This window comes from Chinchilla lanigera, unplaced genomic scaffold (assembly GCF_000276665.1).
Source record: "Chinchilla lanigera isolate Chin_1 unplaced genomic scaffold, ChiLan1.0 scaffold00058, whole genome shotgun sequence".
NCBI classification, from domain to species: Eukaryota; Metazoa; Chordata; class Mammalia; order Rodentia; family Chinchillidae; genus Chinchilla; species Chinchilla lanigera.
Genome location: NW_004955459.1, coordinates 10,998,288 through 11,011,069, shown reverse-complemented (window position 1 = coordinate 11,011,069; position 12,782 = coordinate 10,998,288).

Genomic DNA, 12,782 nt, shown 5'->3' with positions numbered 1-12,782 from the left:
GGACTAAAGGCAGAGATATTCTACCATTGAGCTATATCCCCAGCATTTTTTATTCATTTTTTATTTTGAGACAGGATCTCACTAAGTTGCATTAATTTCTGACTTGTAAACTTCATTTGACACTACTTATTTATTCACAAATATTTAGGTGGAGTCACTGCTCTGGGCACTGGTTATAAGGCAGTGCATAAAAGAGACAAAGCCTTGATCACCTTTGACCTTGCATTCAGCAAACTGCATAGCCTCCTGGCTTTTGTTAACATTTTTTTGCACATGGACAACGAGATGGTTGGAACAAGTTCACTGGTAAATCCCAAAGACTCACCTGTGACTTGACCTCACCAGAAGCTATCTGACCCCTCACTTCCCCTGGGCACAAGTCCGATCCCTGGGAGACGCACTCCCTGCTGGGCACAAAGGGATTAAGCATCTCCTCTGGGCTCCTTTGCCCCCACGGAAGCAGCCTGATGCTTTGCTCCAGAGGACTTGGTCACTGAGGTCATATCCTCATCCAGTCTCAAGTGACGCCCACATCCACCACGCTAGAGAGGACTTGGAGGTGACTTAACTCCCTGACAGCTTGTCCAAAAGTTGAGCTTTTCCCAAAAAGCTTAGCTCTGACTCAGGCTTCCTGACTTTTCCTTACTGACAGAAACGTTTCCAGCACATGCAAGGTGGTGCAGGCTCACATCACTTCCGGGTGCCCAGGCCTTCTCCAGAAAGCATCCTCTCCCTTTCTTCCTGGCCATAGTTTACTTCCAAGTGGCCATTGCTATCACAAACAAAACAAAAGATCAGCCAAGTCTGCCACTACTGTGCAGCCTCCCATGCTCCCCTAGGTCTTCCATAGAATTTTAGGCCTAACTGGGGGCCTGGGGAGACCCAGTGCCAAGCAGGTTGCCCATAGAGGACAAGGCACGAAAGCTTCTGTGGGGCTGCAGCAGCAGGTCATGGTTTCCTTCGGATTTCCCTTCTCCCAACTCCTCATAAAATCATCTTCTCGTTTCAAAAGGGCCTTGTAGGAATGCAGAGAACAGAACGGTGACTCAGAAGATGGTGACCGAGTCATCTGCTTTGCATTGTCGAGCACATTTTTCACATGTTACTGGGTGAAACGAGCAATAAAGGGCAGCAAATGCTAGAAATAGAACAGAAAGAGATACAGGAAGAAAAAAAGGGGGGAAAGATCTTCTCTCTAGAGAAATCTGCCTTGATTCAGGACATTGGTGTTACAGGAAAAAACACTCTGCTTTGAACAGCTCTTTCTGACTCATATGTTGGCAGGAATTTGCTGAACAGATAACCCCCACTTCCCCCAGCAGCCCTGCTGAAATCCGAACGCTCTAAGCTGTCCTTGCTGACTTGTGAAAGAGATCTCTCTATACTCATCCGGGCTCTGCGCATGTCACATGATACCAATACATTCCAAATGCTAAGATACAAGATTACTACTTAACCATAGAACAAACCAACAGGAATTTTAATCAAGACAATATCCAATAATGAACAAAGATGGAATGTTTTTGGACGGAGTCCAGAATACACATTTGGGAATTTTTAATCTTGCTCTTCTTTGAATATGGCAAAAATATTTTAAACTTTTCTGACCATGTCATTTCAGGCTGAATCCAGAAACCAGCTACTTACTATCTAAGGTATTAAAACATTTCATCTATAGAGACATTGAATTTTCTAAATCTAGGCCAGTAATTGATACCAGATTAGCTGAAATATGAAGCAGCAGAGAAGTTCCTTTAAACACAGTGCTTAAGCTAAATTATTTTACGATAAGAAAGATGAAAAGAAATCTAGATGATAATGATCAGTATGTGACACTGATATTGCTGATATTTTAGGATTTCTTTTGCTTGTACTCAGAACAGTTTTATTTGTGATAGTTTATCCAACTGCTTAATTAAACTATAATCAGTTATTAGAGGCCAACCACTGAAGCATGTTTGAAAGTTTTTGAATCAACAATGAATATACAGGAAGATTTTTTGCAATAGTAATTATAAGGGACTGTAACTTACCTGAAATGTGAATTTCAGCTACATTTTTATTGTTTTAAGAGAGCTATGACAATAAGAAGGCATTAGGCTAAAAAGTTTGATGGTTTTAGTCTCCTCAGGCTTTTTTTCCTGTTGAATGGAATTCCCCACATCTACCCCATCCCATTTGCCACTGAGAAATGAAAGCAAGTAAGTTTCTCCATCCACAAAACTGCCCTGAGCTATGGTGTTTGGGTCATTAAAAGGGGCCAAGAAGGCAGACACAGGAGCACATGGCTATAGTCCCAGCTTTTGGGGAGGCTGAAGCAGGAAGATAGCTTGTACTTAGGAGTGTGGGCTCAGCTGGGCAACATAGCAAGACTATATCAAGAAAGAGAGAGATTAAGAGAAAGGAAGGAAGGAAGGAAGGAAGGAAGGAAGAGAGAGAGAAAGAAAGAAAGAAAGAAAGAAAGAAAGAAAGAAAGAAAGAAAGAAAGAAAGAAAGAAAGAAAGAAAGAGAGAAAGAGAGAAAGAGAGAAAGAAAGAAAGAAATTGGGGCTGGGGATTTAGCTCAGCAGCACAGCGCCTGCCTGGCAAGAGTGAGGTCATGAGTTCGATTCCTGGTACGGGAAAAAGAAAGAAAGAAAGAAAAAAGAAAGAGAAAGGAGAGAAAGAAAGAGAAAGGGAGAGAAAGAAAGCAAGGGAGAGAAAGAAAGGGAAAGAGAAAGGAGAAAGGGACCAAGTTGCAGTTGGAAGAAAGATGCTAAAAGCAGAACATAGATTAAATGTGACATGTTACAGTATAGGAAAGGTATTTTTAAAGATTGTCGTAGATCAAAGACTTTACTGCACTTATTTTTGTCTTCCCACACCTACTAAACCTGCATTTCTGCTGATGAGTGAAATTCTAGCTCTTTGGTGATCCCGGGACTCTAAATTGATACATCATCCAGCAGCATTAAAATGTTGATTTTGCATGATTAAAAGTGTGGGTGCCCAATTTCACTGGGGAGAAAGCTAGTTGTAGTCATTTAAAGTAAATCAAGACTAAACAATGAAAATGAGGAAAATGGCTTATGCAATCGCTCTGTTGGTCGTCTCAGTAACCCAGCTAAAGCTCTGAGTCAGGGATTCCCCTGCTCCGTGGCCCCAGACCTGAACATTAACTTAGGGCAAGTTCATGGGCAGGTCCTGAGTAAGCCTGCGATTTGATTTGGAAGGGAAGGAGAGCAGGGCTGAGAAGATAGTTCTGAACCCATCCCTGACCGTCATTAATCAATGCCTGCTTTATTTCTTTTTCACTTTTTTCAAAATAGCAACTTTCGAATCACCCTGAATAGTAGAATTTTATCTGTGCGTCTTCACCAAGCATTCCAGACAAAACGTAGTACATGTAGTGAAAGTCAAAAAAAAAGCTGAAAAACTGTGCAACGTAGAAGAAACTCATCACAGGAAAGAATTTACAGTATTCCCAAAGAATAGCAGCGGATAATAGAGTTATATGTGTTTTAAGAGGTAGATACATCACGTGTGCACAATATAAAACAGAAGGCTTCTAATGACTGAAAAAGGAGGGAAAGAAAGCTATTTGGTAGTAGCTCGGTGAACTTTGGCTGAACTTCTCTGTTTGGCAGGCTCTGGTGTGGACAGTCTAGGATGAGGCATTAGGGCTCGCATCTGAGAAGTTGACATCAAGCAGACAGCAAGACATGATATCTTATTTTCCTGAGCCATGCTGACACAAATTGAACTCCCCTTATTATTTTCTTATGCCAGTAAAGTTGCACTTGGAATTTAAGCATTTTGTGTGCAGATGTTGAGAGCCGGGTTGGTTTAATTTAAATAATTTGCAGATTGTTTAGTAGCACTCCAAAGACAGGGCGTGTTCTTCATCTGAGTTCAATTTTATGAGCTTTGGTTTCTGATCCTCAAGGTAAAACTGAAGCATTTAAAAACCCGAGTGCTATAAGATCTGGCTGCTTCTGCTGCTGGCTTTGTTAACTGCTTAACGCGCAAAGGCCTTGAAGGTGTAGCTAATTTGCTCCACTTTTAACCTTTTTTTGCTTCTTCGCTTCAAAGAAAACAAAGCACCTTCAGACCGGTTGGATGAGGACTGAGAGGGATGGGCCAATCCTGGGTAGCACCAAAACTAAAAATCAACCAAAATGAGGATTGACTTGTTATAAAATAGTTGTTCCCATCTGACTATAAAACCACTCAGCTTCCAATTTTTTCTGGGCCATAGCAATTATGCATTTGTATTGTTTATGCAGCCACTTTCCCTCTCAGACGTGTCTTTCACCCATGTTTACTTGCCTCATTTTTCTAAAGATTATATGTGACCTCCCTGGAGCCCAGGCATAGATGCACGATTGTATTCCCATTTATATACGAGCCAATTGCCTTCATTTTCCAGTGCAGGTTTTGTTTGCCCAGCTAGGCCCCCATGTACTAAACAATACGAGCAAATGCTTCTTGGAAGAAAGTAAGATGTCAGTGTATATTACAACCCCCCTGGGGTAAATGGAGAGCATTCATAAAAGACTAAAGAAATGTACTTTATAATGAAATGTACCTCATATAATTTACGGCCTAATACTCAGAGATGAGTTTTTCTCTTTGGGACTGTATGTCTATATGTGAGAGAGAAGACAGTGTGTGATTGTACAAAATTCTTAATAATGATCTAGGGAAAAAATGTTCTTTCCAGTTTGGGCAATGACCAAAAGCAATTTGCATTGACCTCTAAGAGTTCCCAAAGAGGATGTAAAGTCCCCTCCCCTCCTCTGTGTCAGTGTGCTGGGTGTGGCCATGGCCTTGACCTGTAACACAGACAACTTTCTCTACCTGCCCTAAGGGATGGGGAAAGAGGGCATGCAAAAAGAAGTGGATGGGGGGAGAGACAGAGAAAAAGAGAGAGAGAGAGAGAGTGTGAGTGTGTGTGTGTGTGTGTGTGTGTGTGTGTGTGTGTGTGTTTAAAGCTGCAGGTCCGTCCTTCCATTCTGTTCTAGTGAGAGCTGTTTCTTTCTCCAGTCTCAAGCTCTCAATAGTGATGTACTAAATTGCAAGAGATCAGTTGGAGCTGAAGGTTGCAAGCTGCAAACATGTTGTCTCTTTGCTTTTCCTCATGACAGACAGAATGAGGGCGGCTTCCACTGAATGGCTTCTTAATTTTATTTTTTAGAAAAGAAAATATCAATACAAACATTGTTTTCCACTTTAACTCCTGGATTTAAAAAACACAGTGGCAACAGTGTGAACTTCTGAGTAGGAACTGAGGCATCTTGCCTGCAAATGCAACTAAGTTAGAGCCGGGAGTCATCACAGAAATAATCTAGTTTAGCCCTGTCATTGCTCAGATGAGAAACTATATTCTGTGTAGTTCACTTAGTTAAGGTCACACAGCTCCACAGCAGAAGATCCAAGTCCAGAAACCAGGACTCCTGATACCTCACCCAGTCCTCATCCCACTGTGACACAATCCACGCCTGCTCTGTCGGCATCCTGCCTTTTTCAAGAGGATCATCACAGAAAGAAGGGACAGTTGCCACAACATAATAGGAAATCCACACTTACTAACACAACTTCATAAAAGGCTCAGCCTACAAGCCCTCTTTCTTGCCATCCTCAAACCCAGAAAACTACAAATAAAACCCCACCTGGCCAGAGCAATGGGCCAAAGGTAAGGATTCCTACCCCGGCACGACCAGTAAGGCAAGGCCTGGGCTCTTATTCCTCAGCTAAGTCACCCTATTTCTTAGCCTGAGTTCTACCAGAAAGTAGACCTGGAGATAAAGCCTCTGGACTACCCATTTACTAACCCTGCATTCCAAACGCTCAGGTGTGGGAGGAGATGGAGATCAAGCCAGGAAAGAAGAGGTAGTCTATATAAGGGTGTTACCCAGATGAAGGGACCAACTGAGACTGCTCTGCCTGTGAGACCATGACCCCCAGAAGCCACATGAACTGCTCTCTAGACCATCTCTGGTCAGGGAAGGGAGATTTATTCACTGGACTCTGTCTCCCTTAGGTCAAATTCACCCCACAGGCACTAACTCCTTTGCCTTTCTGGGTTATGCACACATGGACACAAGCCAAGCAGAGTCCCAAGGGGGTATCAACAGGGAAGCCCTGACACTGGAGCCCAGAGGTGAAGGCCGCCAGTTCAGGCAAGGCACTATAAGGTTAAACCCTCCCAGAGCTGGACCAAGGGATAGGTGAGGCTGAAAATCTCTAATGACACAAAAGAGGTGTCTGATACACCTTGGGAGATACGCGGTCACTGTCATCATCCACTATACATATATCAAACATCATCTTACACTCTGTGTATGCCTATCTGCCATCTATCTATCTATCTATCTATCTATCTATCTATCTATCTATCTAGATGAGCGTAGAGGTGAGTAATTCCACAGAGACAGAGTTTGGTTTGGTTTGCTTTGCTTTGCTTTGTTTTGCTTTGGTTTTTTGAGACAGGGTCTCACTATGTAGCACAGGGTGGCCTCAAACTTGCAGCAATCCTCCTTCCTCAGCCTCCAAAGTGCTGGGATCACAGGCATGAACCCTCATGCCCAATTCCAAAGTTTTAAAAATAACCAAACTCAGTCTTCCTTCAGTGCTCACTGAATCTATGTTCTGCTTTTAGCATCTTTCTTCCAACTGCAACTTGGTCCCTTTCTCCTTTCTCTTTCTTGGTCCCTTTCTCCTTTCTTTCTCTTTCCCTTTCTTTCACATTGTTATACAACTCTCCAGTGGACAGATTCACTCCTCAGGGGAGGGGGGCATGGCTTTTGCAAGCAATCAGACCTTGGTATATTTCCCAACCCAGCTTTCCAAAATTTGGCTGAGCGCCCTTCATAGTTGACGATGGATGCACCACCCAGGTTCTACTTCACAAGAGAACCTGGGGAGAGGGGCACACCCTTCCCGGGGCAACTGCATCTGGTGGCTGGACCAGGAGTGGGGATAAAGACCTGGCCATTTCAGCCCAATGTGAAACAGTCCTCCCAGTTTGGCCACAGCTTTGTGAGACCTACATCACAGTTTATCTTCTGGCCATGCCCAATCTAATTCTGCTCCCTCCCTCTTGCAGTTATTCATATGTTATAAAGATCTACCCCAGAAACTCTAGTATCTGCTTCTGGAGAACCCACCCAAACCAACCTCAGAGTGAGGCTTGGTTTCTTTTCCCTTTTCCCCTCTGAATGGCCCTGCTATAGTTGAGCTGAAATTTCTCCACCACTGGGCTGTCTCAATCCTATTGATACTCCCTGGTCATCAGCAAAAGGACAGGTGACAGCACCTTGGGATTGCTACAGTATTGTAATCACCTCTGGCAAGAGATGAAACGTTATTCAAAGAGAAGAAAGATCAGACAGACTGACTTGTGAGTTCAAGACCCGGGAATGCAAAACCTTCTGCTACTGAGGCTACAAAAAAACCTGCTCCAAACTCAGTATGCGGGGCTGGGGATTTAGCTCAGCGGCAAAAGCGCCTGCCTGGCATGCGCAAGGTCGTGAGTTCGATTCCCGGTACCAGAGAAAACCCAAAAAAAAAAAACAAACAAACAAACTCAGTATGCTAAATTCAGTCCAATAGCTGCTTATTTTTCAAAATAATTAATTAAATTCAGTTTACCTAAAATGCAGTCTCTCAAAGCCTTGATTAGAACCTCATTTCCAACTCAGTTTAAGACTGAAGAGGCCTCCTGTATCAAATGAGTAGCTGGTGAAGCTGGGAGCAAGCCCAGAGGGCTGCCTTTCCTGGGAATGCCCCCATTAAAACTGGGTCACAGATGGGAAGAAGTAGTCAACCAATAAAAGATAAATCCAGCATAGAAATTTCCACCACAGAGTACAGTAGTTCTCTGAGTGACATCCAACTTAATTTCACGAAGAAATCAAAATGCTGCCTATCTGATAGCTATTAAAGCAAGCGAATGAAAGGAATTATTGGTCATATTCTAATCTCATGTATCCCTGGAACCGATACAAGGATGAAAAGTGGGATGAGAGGCAGAATCCAATGCCTTGGAATCTCAGAGATGAAACCAAAGATCCATTGGCTGGAGAAGCCGGTGCATCCCTCCCCTGTCTAGGAATCACTGTGAAGGAGGTTATCCTTGGGCTTCAGCAGAGGGCCAGGTAGGGAAGCAAGTCCTTCAAGTCCTAGGAAAATAAGGTTAAGCAGCTAACAAATTACATTAGGAGGCACTAAATGAAGAATTGCTATGGCAGCTGAGTAGAACAGGAGCGGCCAGGTTAATAAAAGGAAGCTAGGAAAAGGGGAAATGCAGTGAACCTAGACAACAAGATAAAAAGGTCCAACCAGGAATCCAGAACTGGAACTCTTACTGGGAAGAGTCAAGCATCAGTCATCAAATTTGGCCTCATTAAGTACAAAGTAATTTTGGAAGGTGGGATGGGGTGTGCGGGTAGGATCAGGGTTCCTAGTAGAGCAGGGCTTCCTTCCTTACAGCTGGAACTGGGAGCGGCTCCAGTGAAGAAAAAGCCCAATAGGAAGTCAGCCGTGAGACCCCTGTCAACATGAAGGGGATCATTTAAAAACCACAGGTTCTGAAATGAGGCCCCTCACAGGCATCCAGGGTCCTTCAGGGAGAATGGTCTGTAAGGAGAGATGGAAAAATGGGGAAAAGGATTGGGAATGAAGTGAAGAGGAAAGAGGTGGGAAAGAGAAAAGTCAGAGTTCTATAAATAACTGAGGAAACCACAAAATGAGTTTTTAAAAAGAGGTTTGCAGTAGTTTCCTCACATCTCCCAAGAAACACAAGCATTATAATGGCCTCACAGTGAAAGCCTGTGGTGCTTGATAGTCAGGGGGAACCAACATGGGCCCAGGTCCTTTCAAGAGGCAGTGCCACACAGTGCTGGGCATGCGCTAATGCATCTACCATGGGACCACCTGCAGGACAGGGATCATGACTCCCACATTGCTAATGAGGTCACCAGAGGTTAACAAGATGATCACCAGCTTCATGTAGCTGGAAAGGACCAGAGAAAGACTTGAACCCAACTCCTTAGACAGAAGCTCACACTCTTATCTAAAAGGGTAAGGGAGTAGCAGAACCAGCTCTACCCCAGGCTTGACTCTCCTGTGGGTTCATAGAATGGGGCCTCCAACAAAACACCCACCCCACAGCAACACAACAGTATGATGGAAAAAATTCTCTTACTCACGTCCATCTCTTGTACAGAAAAGTGTGTGCAGAAGTTTCCTACCCCAGTGAAGAGAGAAGGTAGGGAGGGGAGTTTGCTAAAACATCTGGCATATGAAACTGGAGTTCTAAAGGAAATTCCAACTGTCAGGGAGCCCCTGAGTGAAGGGAAGACGAGGGTCTGAGCATCTTTGTTCCCTTTATCATCTGCCCAAGGCTGCATGATGACCTAGGTCCCTAGAAGGGTGGTTTTGTTGAGACAGGAGGAGGGAAGATATAAATATCCAAAGCAGGGGAAGCAATTAGGCAAAGAACAGCCCAAGGTTCCAATTTCCATGGAAGACAACCACACTGAGAAGCAGGCTGAACCAAGACACTCCATAGGAAGGGGCAGACTGGATAGGGGAGGCAGCACCGAGGTGACCCTGAGCGTCCCCCTCTTGGAGGCGGGGAGCCATCACTCACTGTCAGGGTGTTTCCAGGGGGCAGAAGCACAGACCTGCAGGCTGTGCCAGCCCATAATTACCCACTCCCTTTCCTGCACTTTTAAACTCCTGTGGTAGGTGTTCATCAGCAACTCATTTCCAGCAAAAGAACCTGACTTTTCAAAATTAATATGTGCTTGTTAGCTCTGCCCTAGGTCAATGTATCCTGTTAATTACACTTGGCAATAAGAAATCACACATTTGGGGAAGCAAGTTGGTGCAGGGAGCTTGTTATGACTGATGAGTGTCGGAAATGGTTTGGGGAGGCAGCTGCGGGGCAACTGTGGGGCATCCTCTGGGCCTGGCGGGTGCACTTCACTGCTAGTCACATCCACTGGGCAGCCTTGATATACACTCACCCATCCTGAGGCTGAAGGGTGGGTCTGGAACACAGAGTCCCTGAACCTCACATCCTCGTCCTGCCATGGAAAAGCAGCTACTTAGTAGTAGACAGGGTATCTTCCTTGCTCCCAGGTCTCATGCCCCTTATCCTCCACCCACCTGGCTCTACAAGACTGATCACCCATGGCTCCCACCCAGTTGTGCTGACCAAAAGCAAGGCCAGTGGGTGATGAAAAGCCAGAAGAGATTCAGACTTCAACGACAATTTCCCTGAAGCCCCCTCCCTGTGTGGTCCAGCAGATTAACTGTGTGACCCCACACAGGAAGTCACAGATCCTACTTGGCCACGCTTTCCACACAGTCCTCTTCATTTCTACTTTCTGGTGATTATCTCTTCTCCTGTGGCCATCCTGCACCCTACCCATGCCTTTAAATTCATACCTTCATTAAACTCTCCTGCACCAAGGAGAGGTGTTGTCTTGGTATTGTCTGCCCCCTGCCACACCATCTGATATTGTAGATTTTCCTCCTTACAGTACAGGCTGGTGGGAGAGATTTGAGGCAGAAATCATGAAGTGAGGGTGCCCGGGCAAGCATTCTGCCAAAGCCACCTCCAAGGTCTTCTCACTGTGCAAAGCACTTCTCCCCTCCCCCGGGTCTGGGAATGAGCAGAGAAAGGCAGGCTTGAGGTAGCCAAGTAGAGAGAAGGCTTGGGGAGCTGGCGCGAAAACGTGCCTCCAAAGTAGGTCTGTGCACTCCGGCCTCCTGGATGTGGCCAAGGCGACTCAAGATTCCCGCTGTTTGTAGCCTTAAGGTGTGGCTCCCAGGGGACCTTTATTCTGTGTCATCATACGATGCATTGGCAGAGGGGCGAAGGAAAAGGAGATTCAGAATGCAAGTGGAAAGGATGCCTTTAAACTGAAATCAGAAATGTAAAAAGGGGGTTTGAGATCAGGTTGTATGGAAAGTTGTTGGACAAGGTTTGCTCAATGCTTTACATAGAAGTGGCCCCATCTGTGGGCAGAATGTGTCTTGGCCTGAGTAGCACGAATTGAGGCATCACTGTGGCGAACCCCAGGGGCTGCTCAGAATACCTGGGTTTACACACATGGAGGTGTTTTCCCTTGTGAAAATATGTTAAAGGCAAATAACACTTTATGAGAGTAAACTGAAACCTTATTCCCTGGTCCTCTAGCATTTTCTAGAACAGCATTAAGAGATAATGTTTTGGGCTGGGGATGTATCTCAGTGGTAAAACTCTTGCCCAGCATGTGGGAGCCCTTGGGTTCATCCCCAGGGTGGCTAAATAGATGGGGAGAGGACAGACAGACTAGGTCTCAGGACCTGTGGACTGTACTAGGTGTGCAGTATCAAAACTTAGTCACAAATTCATTCAGCCACACTTTCCCATGAAGAGACAGGTCTATGTCCCATCTCCTCAAGACCCAGGTCTGTGAGTAGTTCTGTCAAGGGCACATAGCAGAAAGGGCATTATGTCATTTTCAAGGAAATGTCAGAAAAGACATGCAGTTTTTCACTGGACAACTTCTTAAAGACATGAATCACTGTGTAAGAATCAATATATAAGAAACCTAAGGTCAGAGAGCCCCATGTTGTAAGGCCACACATAGGCATGCTGACTGGCAGTCTCAGTGGAGCCTGCTGTCAGGCCGTCCTGGCCAGGTGCCTGGCACAGGAACAGAGGAGTCATGTCAGAGCTGCCTCCTTTAGCCCAGCAGCTCCAGTCCCATCACTGTGAAGCAGAGCTGGGCTGTCTCCCCTTTGCCCTTTCTGAATTCTGACCCACAGCATCAATCCACATGCCTGAAACCCTGGTTGTTTTCCTCCATTAAATTTAAGCCTGGTGGGTCAGTCTATTTGTTGGCTTTCTATTACTATGACAAGATATTTGAGATTATCAGTTTATGAAGAAGAAGCCTTATTTTGGCACAGGGATTTAGAGGTTTTAGTCTGTGATCTGTTGGCCCATTGCTTTTGAACCTGAGGCAAGGCAGGATATCATGGCTGGCAGTACACAACAGAGCAAAGCATTTACCTCATGGCCAGGAAACAAGCACAGAGAAAAGCTAAGGGCCCCCATTCCCTCCAAGGGTACTCCCCAGTGACCAAAGATCTCTTATTACACTCCCTCTTACAGTTTCTAGCACCCTCCAATAGAACTGAGCTGGGAAACAAGCCATTAGCACATGGGAAAGGGGTCAGGAGTAACGAGGAGGAAGAGGCTCTGGAGGTGCTTAATCCCCTCAGTGGAGCTGGTCTTCCCTATGTCAACCTTACTTCCCAACGCTGAGTACCTCCCTGCCTCCGTCTATGCCTTTACACAGATGCCCTGCCCCATCCCACGCTCACTGGGAAACTGTCCATTCCCCACAACTGGATTCCTGTAGCATCTGGGAAGTCACTGCCTGTGCATGGCTGCAACCTGTGTGTCCTATTCTCATACACGTGGTTGTCCACGTCTACAGTGGCACATCCACAGGTCCAAGCAATTACAGGTGGAGGGCCGAGGATATAGCTCAGTGGCAGAAGTGCCTGCCTGGCAAGCACATGGTCCTGAGTTTGATTCCTGTGAGTTTGACTTCTGGCACCAAAAAAAGAAAAAATATTACAGGTGGAATTTTTTTTTTAAATTGCATTTACTAACTATATATACATTTTCATGTCATTAGTCCCCAAACACTACAGGGTAACGATTTACCCAGAATTTACATTATATTACATACTGGCTATTTCTAGGTGAGTTAAAGCCTATAGAAAGATATAGTC